The 9,596-nt window shown below is 35.2% G+C and overlaps 1 long non-coding RNA gene across 1 annotated transcript; it reads right to left on the bottom strand.

Annotated features, from left to right (window-relative positions):
- Positions 1 to 744: 744 nt before the first annotated feature.
- On the bottom strand, positions 745 to 6,006 carry LOC120135491. Its single transcript, XR_005517252.1, has 6 exons — positions 5,761 to 6,006; positions 5,161 to 5,348; positions 4,939 to 5,036; positions 3,068 to 3,446; positions 1,669 to 1,779; positions 745 to 1,070 (listed from the first exon to the last, which is right to left on the bottom strand). It is a non-coding gene; the product is annotated as an uncharacterized LOC120135491 (long non-coding RNA).
- Positions 6,007 to 9,596: the final 3,590 nt, after the last annotated feature.

Here is a 9,596-nt window from a genome sequence, read left to right as displayed (position 1 = left end):
CAAATTTCATTTCACCATTCGGCCCTTCATTTTTAGTTTCACGCTCAGAGACTTTGGGACCTGAGCCAACTTCTTCAAACTTTATTTGGCCAAATAGCCAGTTTGGACTTTTAAGCTGTATTTTACAGCACCAAAATTTCAACGTTTGGATCAAATAAAGAATTTTTCATTCTTTTTCATATCAGTTATAACACAAGCATTCTAGTTCAGAACAATGTTCTGACCTAAAATTTAGGCTAAAACAAGTATATAAATTCAATTTATACAACGAAATTCAACTGGTACTTGAGGCTAAAACAAGTAGCAAATGGAATTTCAACAAGTTTAAGACAAACTTGGAAGTTACTAAGATTCAAAAGAAAAATCAGACCACTTGAGTTGAAATTGACATTCTTGGGTTAATATTGTATTTCAGAGCCAATTAAACCCATCCCCCCTCCCGCAAATTGTAATGAAACAATATTTTGTATTTCAGAACAGGTACCATAGATACTGCTCAAGTCAAAATGAAAACCAGCATAAACAAGGTTTAAATTCCTCAGCAAGGATACAGTATAAGTGACTCAAAAATTATTTAAACAGGCAGAACCCAGATGCAATTAAGATAAGCTTCAAACTAGCCAACATAAGATAAGATACAAAGCACATCCTGGCAAGAAATCAGGACACTTGTATACTCACAACTCACAATTGGTTCAATTTTAGGAAAATCATGACAGCAGATAAAATATTAAAAAACCATCTTATTACCTGGAAGGGGAAGAGTGTCTCTATTCAACAAAAGATAAGAGAAACAGACAAGCTCAAAGAAGCTACAAACAGAATATCAAAATATATTGATAGCAGAGACAAAATGATATTTACGCTGCATCAGGTGCCACGCCAGAATTTGCTGTAGAACCACCAGGTCTTTGATCTGGTTCGCTATACAGTCTCACATTATTAAACTCCATGTCCGTTCTATCAATTTATCAAATGACGTCAACTTCATCCGTGAAAAGTCTTCTCTACAAGCAGGAATGGGAGCAAGGATCTTTCCCAGTACTAAAGGCTTAACACTACCCTCCACACTGCATATGGCAATCAGAACAATGGGAAACTATTTTTTTTCTCTTTCTTTTATCTTATTTTCTATTTTTCCTATCCTTTTATTTTTCCAAACTTTCAAGTAAGATCTGAAGCAAAGCGTATTGTGTTAAATGTTCTTTTGATATAAAAAAACTGAAAGTTTTATGATAATTTGGGGTAGGGCGTAGTTAGGTATACATAGCATTTACTTTCTGGGTTGAGTTTGGAGGTTTTATGGGTTTTTGTTTGTTGAAGGTTAGGTCAGGTTGGTCTTTGGGCATACTCCTACTGTGTCGGAGTTGAGGTTGGAGTGATAAAAAAAACCACCCAAGCTCCATTTGCATCTCTAATAATAACATTAATAATAAAAGGATTATTGTCCTCGGCAGCAGAGTTATTTAACACCACAAGCAGAGTTAAGAAACACCTAAATGTCCTTAGTTGAGGTTTAGATTAAAGGAACAAATGAGACATGTTGCAGTTTTTTAAATCCACTTAGAGTTAGAAATCTTCACGGTGTCCATGATGATAATGATAATCTGGATGGCTATAAGATGAAGAGTGCAGCTTTTCATGCTAAAATAGATATGGAAACTTTACCACTTATCAGGGAATAGGTCATCTCCTGTCCCGGAAACATGAAGATAATAATCTGAATCCAACTTCCAAAGAGCAGGATTTCCTTCCTTTGATTGGTAGTAGCCCAAAAATCTGGTATATACACCAATGGTTCGTAGTTAGAAGAATAAACATTGTACCGAAGTATAAAGGCTATAGCCCATATGAAATAATCTCTAAATCCTGAAAGGCCCCTACTTTCAAAAGGCACGGTAATAATGAAGATAAAAGCCTTGAAGATTATCGTTTATAGGATAAAGATATTTTTTAAAAAGATGATGGATGGAAAAGAATTACAAGTTTATAGCATCTTGTTTTTCACTATCAGTGTAGGCATTACTATAGTATCGTTTGATAGACTTGAGAAACTCTCTAGACTGGGTCGAAGCTTTCCACTTTCACTGTCTCTCTCGAAAAACCTGAAGTTTGTAATAAATTCAAATACTCTATGAGGATAATTCCATAACATATGAAAACTTAAATGCTGAATGTCTTATGTTTTAGCTTTTGCATTCCCCCCCCCCCCCCCAACAACAGTGTTATGAGCAGCGGAACCTCCATACTGCTGTGCAAGAGCATCTCCCATACTCTGGTACATGTCCATAGGGCAGCAGCAATGCTACTATCAGGGTCCACTTTAGGCTTGTCTGTCAATCCCATGCATGGAGTTGGCGGCCAAAAGCTGCCAACCCATAAGCATACTGTGCAACATTTGTACGATCCAAAAAGTCAAGGCAGTACTCCACTCTGAAATCTTGGAGGTTCACCATCATAATTATCTGTCTTAATTTGTTGACTTTAGCCACCCTCTCTTTCTCTACCGATTAGAGAATTTTACTTCTCGTTACTTGTTCCAATCTTAACAAAATCACCAGATTTACCTCTCAGATCTCTAACAGATGCATCTCTGTAATAATTGAAATAACCTAGCATACTGTCAATAAACAATTAGTAAATTTCATAGACGTTACAAACAGGGGAAAACGCTCCTCGATATCCTGTCCACCATAGGAAAATCATAATAGCTTCTAAGAATCTTTCTAAATTTTATCTTTTCAGAGATATACTAACAGGGCATAACTATGTCTTAGCAATCCTTAAATTGCAACTTAACACCCCCTATTTTAACCTTTTAATTTATTTTACTCATATGTGCTTTGTATCAAGTGAGCATCTTCTTTCCTGAAAATAAATTAGGAAAACCCAAGTTCCAACATTTATATCTATGTAAACAGGTTACTTCTCAAAAGAAAAGAAAATCATAAAATATAAAAATAGTAAAAGATGGAAGCCAACATAAAGACTAGAATTTACAAATACAGATGAAAACTTGGTAGAAATGAGAAAAAAAAATCAATTTATGTAAGAATGAATACGATACCTCCCAGTGCTTGTTCTATTAAGTTGGTTGGCTCTCCTCTTAACAGTCCTGGGTTTACCACTATTGTAAAAACCAGTCAAATCAAGAGCTTCACTAGCCGCAGCACCCAAAACAGCCAAAACATTGGCAGACTTGCTTGAGATCAGCAAAGAACACACAAGAACATACACATATAAGCTCAATTGGAGAAGGTGAGGGGAGGAAGCCAAAGGTTGTCTGTTTCATGAGAAAAAGTAAGAACTTCCCTCTTCGCAAACTTGTGAAAATCCCAATGAATAAATTTCAGTTGATTCTCTTCTGGTAGAATTGCGTTCACATACCCAACTGCATGGGCAAATTCACGCATCAACATCATCTCTCTAGGTCTTTTCTCAACAGTCTGCATTTCAATATTTAATTTAATTAATAGATAAAAGTTATAACAAAACTCAAAATGGCATGTAGTTAAATGGTCAAAAGGAAATGTACACATGCGTACATTCCAAATAAGCAAAACATATTGGCAGACTGCTAACTAGTTTCCATCTTTGTATGTTACTAACATGTACATATAAACCTCTGCATCTCTGCACAGACATTCATATACGTATACAATTGTACATCCAAATTATATGAATGGACAAGATAAAATCTAGATGGAGACTGTCAACAGCTAGATATATCCACAAAAGCAACTACAACTTCGCACATGCACATAACTTGACAAGGGTGACGAGATGAGTTGTCAATAAGTATTCGAGCCCACTTCAAAGAAATTATAAATATTCTCTCTGAAACAAAGTATACAGAGAATTAACACTTTCTACAGAATGCTAAAGCAGAAATAAACAAGCTTTCTGCAGTGTAGTTACTGGTAAGATAATAAATATTGCAAGTCATTGTCCCTTAATAAATCATATAAATGTCTCAGATGTATTAATAAATTAAAAGTTTTCAACTCAAACACAAAATAAATCAAGCCCTGCAGCTATAACAGTTTTTTTTTTTTTTTTGAAGGTGCTATAACAGTTAATTGCAATGAACAGTGCATGGATCCTCAAAAGAACTAGTAGTCAATAGATGATGGTCAAATCAACCACCCTGTCGTACTATTTATCTTGGTGCAAAGTTTCCCCTGAGGTATGATTTAGGTGCAATTGTAACCCTTTTTGGATGGAAAATGTCACATGACTGCATGTATACAGTTAATAGAGTTACATGACATGACAATTAAATAAAAGATCTGAATGCTTGCAGAGTCGGATTACGTATAAAAAAATATATATTTAATATTGTCTTTCTGTTTTTCTTTTATTTTCCATCATCTTTTTCTCTCTTTACCCTCTAAAGGATTGGTGGAACTGCAGCCAAAAGGATAATCAGAGGTCTTGAAAATGGATTTCTTCCATTCAGGTCTCCTAATGCAGGGCTCTGGTGCCAGAACAAGTCCCTGCATTAAATTGGTCTGTCTCGGTACAAATTTTACAAATGCTATATTTCATCACCGTTAAGAATACTTAGAAGTAGCTAGCCCTTCATTTGTTATAACCTACAAAGAACTAGCAGCCTTGGTACTCCTAAACAGAGGTTTATTATTTCTTTTGAAGTTGGTTTTAAGAATATATTTCATTTTTATTAGAATTTTAAGAATGCATTTCATGACATACTATTATGAAGTCGTGAGATGCCATACTAATTCAAGTCCGACTCCACAAGAGTTCCTAATTGTTCTCAAAGTATTCCTATTATTATTCTCAGTTTAGATCACTAATTTGTTGCATTAAGAAGCCACTGGTAGTAAAAAAAATAATTATAATCAAATACACAAACGAAGTAAATTGAGTATGAAGGATTGGATAAAATGTAACTAGAAAAGGGATATTGCAAATAACCTTGATTAAATGAAGTATAATTATTGGATTTCCGTATCTATTTGGCAAGTCCTCAAAATGCAATTTGGTTGCCTGGTATGTAGGATCATACCTCTGTACTGAAGCAAAACAAAAACAATAAAGAAATTGTTTACCTGGAGTTAGAGATATGAAGATGCGATGGGGTACAACATAACTAGGAAGAAAAAAAAAGGAAAGAAAGTAATCAAGCTTATTTTTTACTGATTATATCAGGCTTAGGACTAAATCATGAAGCTTCTTGGGACCAGAAAAGGGAAATTGAACCACGCATCTGCACAACAGAACTCATCTTTCCCTTGCAAGACCCAGCTTCTTCATCAAGGACAATTTGCTCTGTTTCAACATCACTTGCAACCCTTCCTCGGTCATTCACTCCGCTTTTCAAGTACCTGAGGTTAATTAAAAAAAGACACATAAGATTTTGCAAAAAGAGAATTGTAAACTTGCAATTTTAGAACGAGTCCACCCCACCCTCTTCTTTTCTTTCTCTTCGTATCTCCTGGACCAAAAATTTAGACGCCAATGACAAGAAATTATTCGCATCTTCCAAAATACTCCTTGAAATAATATTCAGTGAAGCTTCAAATGATATATTCAAACAGTGAAAATATCTGCTTTTTTTTCTCCAAATGGCATTGATAGAGATCAGGGAAAAAACTGCAATAATCTAAAGGGGAAAAAAAAGGCTGAAAACGAGTTTGAAAGTTGATACTCTAGAAAAAAAGGTTACCCGCCCACTAAGAAAGGCTACAAATGCTATTACCCAATTACAAAGAAGACGTATGTGTCTATGGATGTTACCTTTGTTGAGAATAAACCCTATTTCTCCAAGACCGAAATTCAGGGGAGATTCAAAATGAATTTCAGTTTCAATTTTTTGATAGCCTACTGTTATGAATTCGATTTCGATTGATTTGCCTTAGACTTCACAGTCTACAGTTATGAACCCAAGAGAATAGAAGAACAAGGATAGAAGAAAATAGAAATAGAGATGAAGAGAAGAAGAGAAGAAGAGAAGGAAGAGAGATTTTAGGAAAGATAACTTCATTCAATATTTTCATAAAAATCCCATCCTCGTGTATGGTTTTATTTGTTTATAATGTACCCTTAGATAAACCCTTTAACTGGCAGTATTTGTTGTATTGAGTATAACAACCAAGACATATAAGCAAGGTGTGTCTATCATGTGCTTCTACTTCCCATCCTCCTTTGTTTCAATTGAATTATCCCCCAATTCTCTATTCCAAATTCTTAACCTTTTCTCTGACTTTCCGAATTCTCTTGCTTCAAATCTCTCCTCTTCTCCTGTGGGAATGACATTACCCTTCCCTCGAAATGATCATTGTCACCAAAGATCAAAATATGAGAATTGTTGTTTCTTTACCCTGCGTTTGTCTAGCATTATAGTCGGGTGGACCTTTAGCAGTCCTTTATATCTAAACTCAGAAGGATCTAACGAGGTAACATTTTGATCTTTAAAATTTTCCTCAACAAGATGATATGATTTAATGGTTATATCCTCGACGACTCAGCTAGTTGTAATTTATATGTCATTGATCCCATATGTCATAAAACAATGCAAGGACCATAGAACCTTGTTGCATGTTTTAAACTCTTTCGAAGAGTAAGTGAGGTTTGATGGTAGGACTGAAACTTCAGGTAAACTCTATCGCCGACCTTCATATTTTTGTCTGTCATTTTTTTATTAACAAAAAAACTTCATCCTACCTTGTGCCTTCTGGAGTTGTCGTTTTAATACCTGATTCATCCTTTCTCTATCGTATAGCATTTCCTATATTGATTGAATAGTATACTTTTGTAACACCCCAATTTAGGGAATAAAATTAAGAAAATATAAAGTATTGGATTTAATTGGTATTTTGGAAGAAATTGAGGATTTAATTGTAAAATTTCAAAGTCGGCAGACCGTTTTATAAAGTGCAGGAAATTCAGTGGCTACTCTCATAGTTTAACCATTTTTCTTTAGGAGAAAATTTATAAACCCCTTTCCCGTGCTCATTTCCCAAAAATGTTTCCCATTTTTCCTTCTCCGATTAACCCTCCTTTGAACTCCGATCTATGCATCGTCCGGCCACCGTTCGACGAACCGAAACCACCAACGTGTTCGTTTTCGACCGATGAACAAAACCCCTCAAACCTCTCATTGTGAAGCGACGTTGTTCGTCGTTAATTTTAATTGGAAGTATCGTCGGTTTTAACTTAATTTCCGTTGGTTTTCCATCGATTCACGTCGATCCAGCCACCCGTTTTCGACACCTCCAGCACCATCGTGTTCCTTGTGTCGTTCCGAGTCCACCGGTGTCCTCCATGTCTCCGTCGTCGCCGGTGCGTAGAGGGGTGAGAAAGTAAAAGTTTTTTATGTTTCGTAATCGAGCTCTCTGCCGTTCAAAATTGTGAACCGAGCTTAGTAAGTATCTCAAAATGCCTTAAAATAATATTTAGAATTTTTTTTGGGATTTTTAGGGGCTCCAGGGACATCATACGTGCCCCCACGCACCGCCCCTGTACGTGGGGGAGGTTTGTAAAACAGTTGGGGCAAATTTTGAACCGGTTTGACCAGTCCGACCCGGTCCGACTACCTGAACCGTTGACCCATTGACCGACCATTGATTGTTGACCACCGTTAACTAGAACTTTGACCGGCGTTGACAGGCCGTTGACTTTTTTTGGGTATACCTATCCTGACATTTTTCGACGTCCTGAGTTCGTTTTTGGGGTCTATTTTGCCAAATTCGAACTCGGTAAGCTTTTTGCATTGATTTAACACCCGATTAAATCCATTTTTCGAAATTAAGCCCCGTTTTTGTTGAAATTTCTATTGTATGTATTTGAGGAATTATTGGAAGTTGAAATAAAGATCGAGGGCGTTCGAATGGAACATGTTTGGTCTCATTTGGGTATTTAATTAATTCATACACTCGACATGAATGTGGTAAAAATTTGGTAACTAAATACGGCTCGGATGACTAATATAAGAAATTGAGGGATTGTTAGAATTAAATTACAAGTTCTGTGATTAGTTATAAAGGAATCAACCCTGGTATGACTTATAATTTATATCATCAAAGGTTAAATGTTAAAGGTACTTGGATGAGAAATTATGAGAATACTTCGATTTGGTAAAATTACGAAAATACCCTTATGTGGTAAAATGACAAGAATTGTCCTTGGAAGTTGATTAATAACTCTAAAAAGACATGTTGATATGATAAAACTACAGATGTGCATAAGAAATGCTAATGTTGCTTAGAAGATATGGATAACCGGTTTTTAACTCCAAGAGGGTTTATGCAAGATATTAGAAATCTGTTAAGGAATAATTTCAAGATCAGACAATGTTTGGGAAAGAAATTAACCGTATGATCTATAAATTATAATTATTTCGTTAAGAATTAATATCAAAATTATCTAGGTAAGAAATTATGAAAATGCCCTTGAGAGGTAAAAATAGTCCGAGTTGACCCTGAATGAAAAAGTACCCTGAGATTTCGTACCTAACCCAATAAATTACAAATTTAATTGTTAAGATCCTGTCTTTGTACATAAAAATTTTTGATAACCTATTTGTAACTTCAGAGAAGGCAATTGACCAGAAAATCTCCGAGTTAAGAATAAATTATCGAGGGTGCTCTTTTGTCAGAATTGTTCAAAAGGTATAGAAAAATGATACGTTTGAATTAAATAATAAGATGGATAGAAGAAAATGATTGAAATACCCTAGATTTGTAAAATGACCAAAATACCCCTATAATGGAAATGACTCAAGAATATCACTAAACCCAGGAAGGATTGGATATTCTCAATCTATGAAATGACAGGAACAACATTAAGCACCAAAATGACCAAAATACCCTGATGGCCAAGAATAAGTAAATGTTTTGGATTCATTAAGGAACTCAAATAAATATGGATGTGGCATTGCCCTTAAAAAGTTATGGAAAAGACCTTATGCGGGTCGATCAACGATAATACTATGTCAGTACTTGAATGGCATAGATATCACTTAAATGCGTGTTCGTCTTCTCAAGTATGGATCGATGATAAATCTATAAGTACTTAGCTCAGCTCAACTCTACAGTGCATTCGGTACTAAGAAGTGGATATTCGTGAGACAAATCAATCACGAATACAAAAATGACTTCATTATATGACTAAATTGAACTGAAAGAGAGTATAATATGTATCCAAAATTTAGAAACGTCAGAATTACTCTGGAAAACTCGGAAGTAACCGGGATAGACATAATTGCTAAATGAACTAAGTAACCTCAATCATTGAGGATTAAATAAGTGATTTGAATGAGTCTGGAAACACTGTTGAACTTACATGATGAGTTGTCCTTATGGGCCATGAACCATGAATCAAGTACGTTAGTATTTCTTGATATATTTGAAACGTGGTAATAAAGTAAAGACCATTGGACTATCTTTTCGTCTCCTTAAGACCTATTTGATAATAATTCTGAAGATGATCTATGAACAAGAGTTGTTGGTATTAAAGAGTAAATACCCTGAAAAGGCAACAAATTGATAGGTCAATATGCATTAGTTTTGGGAGTTGTTCAGATCGAGTTGTTTGATAATATGATTGATCGACATAGAGTGTAAATGTCCTGA

The sequence above is a fragment of the Hibiscus syriacus genome, unplaced genomic scaffold (assembly GCF_006381635.1).
Source record: "Hibiscus syriacus cultivar Baekdansim isolate YM2019G1 unplaced genomic scaffold, ASM638163v2 tig00110610_pilon, whole genome shotgun sequence".
Classification (NCBI taxonomy): Eukaryota; Viridiplantae; Streptophyta; class Magnoliopsida; order Malvales; family Malvaceae; genus Hibiscus; species Hibiscus syriacus.
This window is presented reverse-complemented; position numbering and strand designations above follow the sequence as displayed.